Genomic DNA, 10,946 nt, shown 5'->3' with positions numbered 1-10,946 from the left:
GCTAAATCCTCTTTGACAATCTCCTAATACTTCACAAAAAGCTCGATTGGAAACCCATCTATTCCAAGCATTTTATTTTTTGCCATTCCCCTTAGTACATCCCTTATTTCTTGCTCAGTTATTGGAGCAATTAGGCTGCATTTCTGGTCATATGTTAAACAAGGGCCTTTTCTAATAAGCTCTATTTTTGGGCATGGCATCTGTTCTGCTGTTGTACCTATAAGTTTAGTAAAGAAAGAGATAAACTCTTTTTCTACTAATGTAGCGTTTTGGATTTTATTTCCTTGTGCATTCTGGATTGAAGTGATGGCATTTCTGCTACTTCTCAGGTTCATCTGCGGAAGAAAATATTTCATATTTGCATCACCACATGCATATTATCCAGTTGACTCTAGACTTCTGTTTCAAAACTTAGCTTGTTCCTCAACTTTACTCCACTTCCTGATTTCTGCTAGTTGACGTTGTTCCTCATCTACTAGCACCTGGTCAAGAGGCTGGAAGACCATCTATTTCTGCACAATATCTAGATATTCTCTGGCCTTTTGTAGCTTCTGACTATAAGTGGACATATTGATCGATGACGTCATCGAAGATACTTCATCCAAAATTAAGTATTGACAGTCGTCAACCAGTATATAACCAACCAAGGTTTGGGATCGTTCCCACAAGAAGTGGTACTAAGAATTTTTCAGCCAAGCATAAATCAGGTAATGCCAGTCATAGCTACAACAAATTATCGAATAAAAACATAACAAATTAAAGGGTTGACACAAAGTGTCAATTGACAATGGGGGTTTTGTACGCAAATAGACGATTAAAAAAATAGTAAAACAATAAAAGAGACTAATAAAGAAACAAGATTCTTGGAATGTGACCGGAATATGAGATGAAAGACATCGAAGGTCTATTGATAGTATATCACTGAATATATGTAACTAGGTTATACTTAGCAGCGAAAGTTATCTCTCGAGCAACTTAACACGAATCAATTCGGTTTCTCTTAAACACCGAATTGCAGCCTTTAAGAACAGCCTCCACCTTATCCCAATCATTCTCTCGATATGAATATGGGGGAGAGGGACTAAGATTCAGTCTCTCGAGCCGAACTCATGACAACCCAATAACCACCGACTATCAACTTAGTAGTCTTAGTTTTAAACCTCTCTCTCGAGCAAGCCAAAAACACTAAGGTGAAATCGTATTAGCAACTACAACCTCATTTAGTTCAAACACAACTACTAAGTGAAATCAAATTTAAACAACAAATATATCAACAATAAGCAACACCGAACAATAGATTTACCTAATATTCGCAAAATCACACCCCAAGAATTGGGACTTTAGCTAGACATAAAGAAAAGGAAGAAAATGATACCAAATCAAAGTAACATCAACTGGTATGATTTATTTTTGCTTTAATCAAGTCTAGGATGAATAATTTCCAACACCCACTTCGAATTTCTTCAAGATGAGAATCTTCAAATCTCCAAGGTACAATAGCAAAGTTTCCCAAAAGCTCTCAAAACTCAAAATAGAAGCTAAGTCTAAAAAATTGATAAAATTCTAAGTAAAAACGATACTAAATTATACATACTGAAGATTATTTATAGTTTTCAAATAGTTGTGCTGCGAAGGACCACTCGGCGTAGTTAGTCGGGATCGCCGATCAACTCGGTGATTCGCCCTTTGGTATGTTTATCACTGTCTTGTGTTAGCCTTCAATATCTTCGTTCTTTAGATCATTAGGCAACATCGTATTGCTTCACGAAAATGCTCGGTGATACGCCAACTGCTCCTTTTCACCATCAATTTGATCCTTTCCTTTAGGGCTCAGCTCACTGGAACAAAAGACGTGGATGAGACCTTTTGGCGATACGCCGAACAGTTTTGGCAATCCTCAAATCTTAATTTCTTCGTTCTTTTAGCTTCTTTTGTTCTCTTTTGCTCCATAGGTCAATGCCTTGTCTCTAATTTCAAAATACCTAAACTTAAGGCTTTAATCAACTTTAGAGACAAAATAGGCATTTGAGGATACTAAACTATCAAAATATAGCCCTAAATGAGACCAAATTGTGGACTCATCAACACCTTCAACTTAAACTTTTGCTTGTCCTCAAGTAAAAATCAAGTTCAATAGTTCAAAAAGGATGTCTCAAACACATATACACAAGACACAATCATGAATGCACACAACAAAACTCAACTCACTCATGAAAGGATTAAATGTGCACTCAAACACTCAATTTGTGATAAATCATCATCAAAGATTTTCAAGATCACAATACTTTCTTCAAATGCAAGTTCAAACTCCGCAAAAGTGATCAAATGCCCTCATATAAAGAATGACTCCATATTGACACACATTGATACACAATTTAAAGTTCCGAAATCAATTTCAACGCTCACATTCACAAATATGAACACAATGCATGAATTAACCCATGGGCTTGCCCATAGTTTTCCAATCAATCTTCGTTTCAGCTCACTCATGATAAAAAAAAGGTCTTTTCTAGGCTTATAACGGGGTAGAGTGTATAGGTATGGTCATTTAGACTCAGTGAATTTTTATCCTCATGAGATGTGGTTCTTATAACACTTCCTTTTTCCTTCCTTCATTCTTTTCTCTAGTGCTCATAATTCATCCCTTTATTCACTTTCCATGGATTGTTCGAAAGACTATTTCTTTTTGTAGTTTCATAACTTTATTCCATGACTTAATCTTTTTCATTATTTTCTTCTATTTTTCTCTTTCTCTTTTTTTATATGGAGGTTTTCCATTTATGTCAACACCATGGGTTAAGGGTGACTTTTCTTTCACTCTTTGACTTGCCTTCTCTTTTCACCACACCGTTATTCGATCAACCACAAATCAAGAGGATTATATGTAGAGGTTTAAGAGAGGTCATGTTGTCATCAAGTTTCACTCAAATAAAGATAAGGCTAAAGGGTGTTCAAAATAAATTCACACACTCACAAGGTAAGTCACAAAAGAGGTATATGTCAAATTGGTTCACACTCTTTCAACGGTGCCTAAGATCATCTCATGAGTTCCTATCACTTAGTCAATCGGAGTAACGGGGAAAATGCTAGGTGTTATCACGCATGGTTCACGGTAATCTCATCACACAAGACATTAACACTAAACTCAAATAAGACTCCACACTTTTGCAAGTGTGCAATGTTTATCGCAAGAAGCTCAATTTGATAATTTTCTAATCACAACGAGATGAACAGAGTTAACATACTGTCAATACAACTTCGTTTGGCCTCATTGTAGCAGCACATTCATGTTCATTTGATTGCAAACACTATCCATGTCATCGGTATTTATCAAACTGAGACTCAAATTGGCCTATGGACAGCCACATTGAAGTACATGCAAGAGGTCGCGGAAAGAAGAAAATTTTTTGGACAAGTCAAAAATATTTGCAGTTTAAACAAAAGGATCCACAAGTTCAAGCATCCGCAAAAATCAATATAAAACACAATTTAAGACAGAACAACCCAAATTTATACACAAAAACACGAGTTATGGATCAACACACAAAAGGTGAGCCTCACCCCACCATAAAAAATAGTTGTCCTCAAATGCAAATGATTTAAAAATATCCAAAAATATCAAGAAATTAAGATAGAGAGGGAAGCAAAGAAAAGATTTGTCCCTGCATTCTCTCCATCTGTCATGGCATCAGTGCCTGATGTCATAGCTTCGTATAGGACAATAGCTCCCGGAGCAATTTTAGAAGATTCAGAGGCAGCTGACTTGATGAAATTATCCAAGTCATGAGCCGCCAAAAAAGAGTCTATCTTTGTGAAGAAGCCACGTCTCCACGAGGGAATATTGGGGTCTTAGCGATTTGTCTTTTTTCTGGAAATCAGATTTTTTTCCCTCGTTATCTATTTTGGGAGGATTTCTTGCCTTTTACTTTTTCCTGAAATTCTTCGCTCTACTTTTTCGGGATGGCATAATTCTCCTAGCTACTTTGGGTCTGTCCATACCTGCAAAAACTTTGAAAAGAGTCAGAACGTATTTAAAAAAAACATGGAAGTTCAAATGGAAAAATTATCCGCCAAACCAATTGGAGAATTAAATAAATATTTAGGAGATTCGCCGAGTGCAGCTTACAGAAGATACAAGGGTGCAGATAAAGGGCGAGCAAGAGTTCTTTTGGCGAGATGCCAAATGTTATTGGTGACCTTAGACTTCTCACCGAAATTTATAGAATCTATGTTCATTTAGCATGAAATTAAAGACGAGATGGGGACATAAGGCAAACCGTCGGGTGGTTCAATGAGCTCGCCAAACATCTCAACGTGCCCATTTTCAACCCAAACTTCTAAATTAAACCCCGCAATCCCCGAAAGCAAAATAAATGCATGCACAACTCAAATAAAGCTTAGACCCAATAACAATTATGCACAACCCACAATTTTTCATCCATGTTAAAGCACAATTTTCAGGAATCAACTATTTAACTCAATACATGTAAGATTATCGAACTCAAAACAGGTAAACAACAATTCTAATACTACCATAGAGATCCAACACACATTGACAAGATGATACTATAGCATTTGAGTACAATTTCCAATAAAGAAACTTACGGTGCACAAACCAACCTTTGGTACCGATTAAGATGTATCCAAGATGCTAGGTGGTAATGCAATCCAAATCCGAGCAGAAATCAACAACCAAAATACTCTAAAGGTGCAAGGGATATAAAATATGGAGGTGCGGATGTGAGTTTAAAGAATGAAAAGTGAGGGAATTCTAAGGAGTTAAGAAATTTAAACCTTTGATTTCAAGGACCGTCTAGTTTTCGCCCATTCAGCGACACTAGTCGTGATAGTCAAACCTATCAGCAATTCACCGAATAGTCTCTTACCTCGCCGAATTTTATTGAACCCCAGATAAATTTTGGAGTACAACGGCGATAAGGTTTGGAAACGCCAAACTGATTGGCGACATGCCAATAATTTCTTAAACTTGCTTAGTTTTACAAACTCTAGCTTAAATTTGTCTTGAGTCCAACATCGGATTGGATCGGGATTGCTGACATCTTCGACGATCCGCTGAATGAAACATTTTTCTCGCTAAACTCTTTCTTTCCGAACAATTCCCATACTTCATCCTACAAAATTAAAACACTATTATTTAAAATAAACAAAAAGCAATAAAAAGGGTTTTGCGTTGCCTCCCAAACAGAGCCTTAGTTAACGTTGTGGCACGATGAAATCCCACTTATTCCTCATCCTCGGAGTCGGCCATGTTGTATCTAGGCGAGTCCTTGGAAAACGGTGGATAGTGACATGGTATCAAATAGTTTATTTGGGCATCCTACAACTGAATATTCATGGGTTTTTGAGGTAGATGTTTCATTCAGCATTTCAATGTTCTCTTGAATCTAATTCAACTTCTTGTCTTGTTCTTCAATTTTTTATTGAATGAGTGAGAGGACTTCGTTATGCTACACCCCCCATGATTTTTCTTTTGTTTACACTCTCGAAGGGAGAAGTGCTCGTCCTTTTCTATGTCTTGTCTTCCAACTTCATGACTCGTTTGTACAAAACATCCAGCTGAGCTACTAATGCATCCCACTCTTGTTTCTTTTTTGATTTTTTTGTTGGTTTTAACCATGCCACCTAGGAGTTTGGTTACGACATCATAGGGATGGTGTAGCATACCACCCTTGAAAATTTGATCGACGTTACTTATATTTTTGGGTCCAAGACCCCTATAGAAACACTCGAACAACGGTTTATCGATCATTCCATGAGATGGGCATGGTTGGAGCACTGACTGTAACTTCAACCACATTTCTTGAATAGTCTCATCCCCTGCTTGTTTGAATGTTAGGTGGTTGTCCCTAGGGTTCAATAGTTTCAGAAGGGGATGATCCGTTTGATACCCATAATGATTATCCATTTTTATTTTCCTGTTTCACTACACAAACAGACAAAAAAAAATTGTAAAGTAAGTAAGTTAAGATTAACTAAAACTAAATTTCTACTTAACTAAAAATTCTCAAATAACACCACTCCCTCGCAACAACGTCATTTTGATCGATGACGTCATCAAGGATACTTCATCCAATACTAAGTATCGATGGTCGTCAATCAGTATATAACCTAACCAAGGGTTGGATCGTTACCACAAGGAGTGGTACTGAGTATATTTCAGCCAAGCACAAATCAAGTTATCCATCCATAGCTACAAGATATTATCGAATAAAAGCATAACAAATTAAAGGGGTGACACAAGTGTCAATTGACAATGGGTATTTATACAAATTAATAATTAAAAACAATGAAACAATAAAAGAGACTAGTGAGGAAACAGGATTCTTGGGATGTGACCCGAATATGAGGTAAAAGACATCGAAGGGTAGTTGTTATTGATAGTATATCGCTGAATATACGTAACTAGGCTAGATTTAAGTGGGCTAAATTTTCTCTAGAGCTACTTACCCCAAATCAACTCGATTTTTCTAGAACACCAAGTTGCAGCCTTTAAGCACAACCTCTGTCTTAGCCCAATCACTCTCTTGAGCTGAAAGTGTGAGAAAAAGAGTAGGATTCACTCTCTCAAGCTAAACCTATGACGACCCAATAACCACCGGCTATCAACATAGTCGTAGTTTTAAAACCTCCTATCGAGCAAGCCAAAAACACTAAGGTGATATCGTATTTTGAACTAGAACCTCATTTAGTTCAAATACAACTACTAAGTGAAATCATATTTACACAGAGAATATACCAGTAATAAGTAACACCCAACAATATATTGACCTCATATTCACAAAATCACACCACATAATTGGGATTATAGTTAGACATAATGAAAAGGAAGAAAATGATACCAAATCGAACTAACATCAACTGGGTATGATTTATTTTCTCTTTAATAGAGTCTAGAAATAAAAGAATTTCCAGCACCCACTGTGATTTTCTTCAAGGTGAGAATCTTCAAATCTCCAAGGTTTAGGAGCAAAGTTTCTCAAAATCTCTCAAAAACTAAAATAGAAGTTAAATCTAAATAATTGATAAAATTTCAAGTAAAAACGATACTTAGTTACAAATATTAAAGATTATTGATAGTTTTCAAAAAGTTGTATTGTGAAGGATCACTCGGCGGAGTTACTTGGGATCGCCGATCAACACAGCGGTTCGCTCTTCGGCATGTTTATCACCATCTTGCGTTAGCGTTCAACATCTTTGTGTTTTGGATCATTGGGCACCATATTATTTCTTTGCAGAACTGCTCGGCGATACGCCAACTACTCTTTTTCACCACTGATTTGATCCTTTCCTTCAGGGCTTAGCTCACTAGAACAAGAGGCGGGGATGAGACCTTTTAGTGACACGCCGAACAAGTTCGGCAATCCTCAAATCTTCATTTCTTTGTTCTTTTAGCTTCTTTTGTTCCTTTTTTATCCATTGTGTCCATGTCTTGTCTCTAAGTTCAAAATGTTTGAAACATAAGATTTTAATCAGTGTTAGAGACAATAGGCATTTGAGGACACTAAACCTATCATAATATAGTCCTAAATGAGTCCAAATCGTATATTCAACATATATAAGCATCCATTCCCCTTAATCCACTTCTCATAACCTTTAGTTTAGCCCATAATTGTTGCATTCTTGTTGCTTTAAGTCTCTTTCACACTTTTGATGACAATGCTGTCAAACTCTGTCAAACTCTGAATGACATAATAGTATTGAAAAGTCTGAGTGGCCCTTGTGTAGTTAATGGTCGAGGACAAACCTTATTAAGAATTGGAGAATGATACACCCTTGGATTCTCATATATTGTGTCCACATGTCCATAGTCCTGAATCCATTAAATGTTGTCAAATGCCCAGTCAATTTTGGAGTAAACTCTGCCGGTATCATGATGCTTATAACAAAAATTATATTGTCACCCTACCTGTTTTAAAATACTTAGCTTCTGTCCATCTAAACAGTCCCTAAAAGGCTGAGTCTCCTCTACTAAAACTGGAGGACCAATTCTGTCCTCCTAATTAAGAACATTTTTATGATCTCCAAAAACAAGCTAAACATCTTGGATTCCATTTCCTGCTTGCATTATTTCCTTCCATAACATCTCTCTTTGTTGACTTATATTCATAGCATACTGTGACGTCCCGCCATCCATTCAGGCTGCACGCCACCCAACTAAGCAGCCAGCAGGTGCAGCAGGCGCAAGGAGGCAGGCTGACCAAGCAGGCCAGCAGCAAAGGGGGCCAGCAGCAGCTGAAGAGACAGCCGTTACAACTGTTTCAGCTGTTACGGCAGTTACAGCCGTTACAGCTGTTACACTTGGTAGTGGGGCGGCAGTTTCAGGAGTTTCAAGCCTTTGAGAGGCTTGTGCAGATCATGGGGCAGACTAGGAGCATCTAGGAGTCCTTTTTGGAAGACTTAGAAGCTTGTCTTGTAGGCATAGTCTTAGGAACTTGTATAGTGTAGCATTTACTATCTCTTAGGCATTAGAGTAGTATAAATAGTAGTTCATTTTACTTGTAAAGCATCCAATCATTTTTCAAGTAATAGAAGTTCCTTCTTCCAAAATTCTGTCTTCCTTCTTATTTTCTTAGCGATCCGAGTGTGAGGCTTACTTGAGTTTGCAAGAACATGCAAGAATCGTGAGTAAACCGTCAGGTGCCGCACGGAGTATTGTCCGAATCAAAAAGTCCGTGACAGTTGGTATCAAAGCAGGTTCATCGTAAGAGAATGACGAACGAAGGAGACGGTAGCGGCGTTAGCACCACCCCCAACGTTCAGAAGAAGAACAAGAAGGGAAAGAACAAGAAGGGCAACGAACCCAGTCTGCCCAATCCTCCACCAGGCGACCTGCCACCAGGCAGTCTTCCACCAGGCGGTCTGCCAACAGGCAGTCTTCCACCAGGCGGTCTGCCATCAGGCAGTCTTCCATCAAGCGATCTGCCACCAAATGATCCTCCACCAGGCGATGGACAAACATCTTTCCAGCATAATATTGTCGATGGAAGTGACGGCGACGACAGCGAAGATGTCATAGACGTCACTGTTGGACACGAATGGATTACCAGCGTCGAGAGGGCAAGACTAGCTGTTGAGATTTTGGGCCAGCGCTTGAATGGGTTGGACAGGGATGTCAAAGACCTTGAAGAAAATTCCCTTGAGGAAGTTGACGCCATCCGGAAGGAGTTGGATCTACGCAGGCGGACGGAATTGGAGATGAAGGAAACCATTACTTCCTTGGAGATCAGATTTGTGGACGCCCTTGCGACGATCCAGACGCTGAAAAACAAGGTAGAAGCCCTCGAAGAAGAGAGGGAGGTTGGAGCATCAACATCACTTGGCCAGGAAAGGGAGTCCAGAGTTGAGGTTCCCAAGCCACCAACATTCAAGGGTGTCCGCGACGCCCTAGAGGTAGGCAATTTTCTATGGCACTTGGAAAATTATTTCAGGTGTAATCGGGTCAGGAGCGATGCGAGCAAGATCAACACTGCCGTGTTGTATCTTTCCGACGTAGCCATGTTATGGTGGAAACGCAAACATGCCGAGATTGAGAGAGGCACACGCACCATCAACACATGGGAACAATTTCTTGAGGAATTCAAGAAAGCTTTCTTCCCCAACAATGCTGTTTATGAGATGAAGCGCAAACTCCGGGAGTTGAAGCAGACGGGAAGCATTAGGGCGTATGTGAAGGAGTTCACAATCTTGACCCTCCAAATTCCCCAACTCACGGAAGATGACATGCTGTTCACCTTCATGGACGGGCTGCAGAATTGGGCGAGGACCGAGTTGGAGCGGCGTCAAGTGAAAACCATTGATGAGGCCATCACTCAAGCCGAAACCTTGACAGATTTAAAACATGATCGTTTGGACAAGGCGAAGGGCAAGGAGGCAAGGGGTAGTCAAGCTAAAGGCGGGGGAGACCGTGGCCGAGGCAGAGAACAGTCGGCACAACCCAAGCAGCGAGACACGCCCAAGCCGGATGGTAGACGGTTTGAACGCCAGAAATACTCGGAGAAGCGGACGCAGTCCAGCAAAGGAGACGGGTGCTATATATGCGGCGGACCACACGGCTATGCCAGGTGCCCAGAGATGAAGAGCCTTAGTGCCATCGTCCGTGAGCGGAAGGAAAAGGAGGCACAAGACAAGGCGAAACCGGCAGACACCACTCAGTTGGGCATGGTTGGAATCTGTGGTGCCATAGCAAAACAGGCTGACAACCCGGGGGATTTCAGTACGCAATACGTGGATATCTCCATCAATGGGCAACCAGTTCGGGCCATGGTAGATTCCGGGGCTGAGGCTAACATCATGACCAAGTCGGCGGCGGAGAAATTGGGACTGAAAATTGTTCCAAGCAACAATCGCCTCAAGACGGTCAATGCCCCACCAACTCCCGTATGTGGGATTGCTCATGGGGTCGGCATCACATTAGGACGGTGGAGAGGTAAGACGAATTTTACCGTAGCTCCCTTGGACATATCCGATGTTATTCTTGGGCAGGAATTCTTTCAACGTTGCCACACGATGATTGATCCCTACCTTCAACAACTCATGGTGATGGAGGGGGAAGGGTCCTGTATGGTGCCTCTTGTTAGGGTGCCGAAGAAAGACGGATATGCCCAATTGTCGGCCATGCAGATTGTGAAGGGCCTGAAGAAGGGAGCGCCATCCTTTTTAGCAACCATCGCAAGTTCGGGTGAAGACCATGGTGCTATGGAGCCATTGCCACCCATCATAGAATCTGTTTTGCAGGAAAACAGTGATGTGATGCCGGAGGAGCTACCGAAAACTCTACCTCCAAGGCGCGAGGTAGACCACATGATCGAGTTGGAGGCGGGAGCCAAGCCACCTGCGCTTGCACCTTATCGCATGGCTCCGCCGGAGTTAGAGGAACTGAGGAAGCAATTGAAAGAGCTCCTCGAAGCAGGTCACATTCGTCCATC

The sequence above is a fragment of the Solanum pennellii genome, chromosome 12, assembly GCF_001406875.1.
Source record: "Solanum pennellii chromosome 12, SPENNV200".
Taxonomy (NCBI): domain Eukaryota; kingdom Viridiplantae; phylum Streptophyta; class Magnoliopsida; order Solanales; family Solanaceae; genus Solanum; species Solanum pennellii.
Note: the sequence above shows the minus strand (reverse complement) of the source record.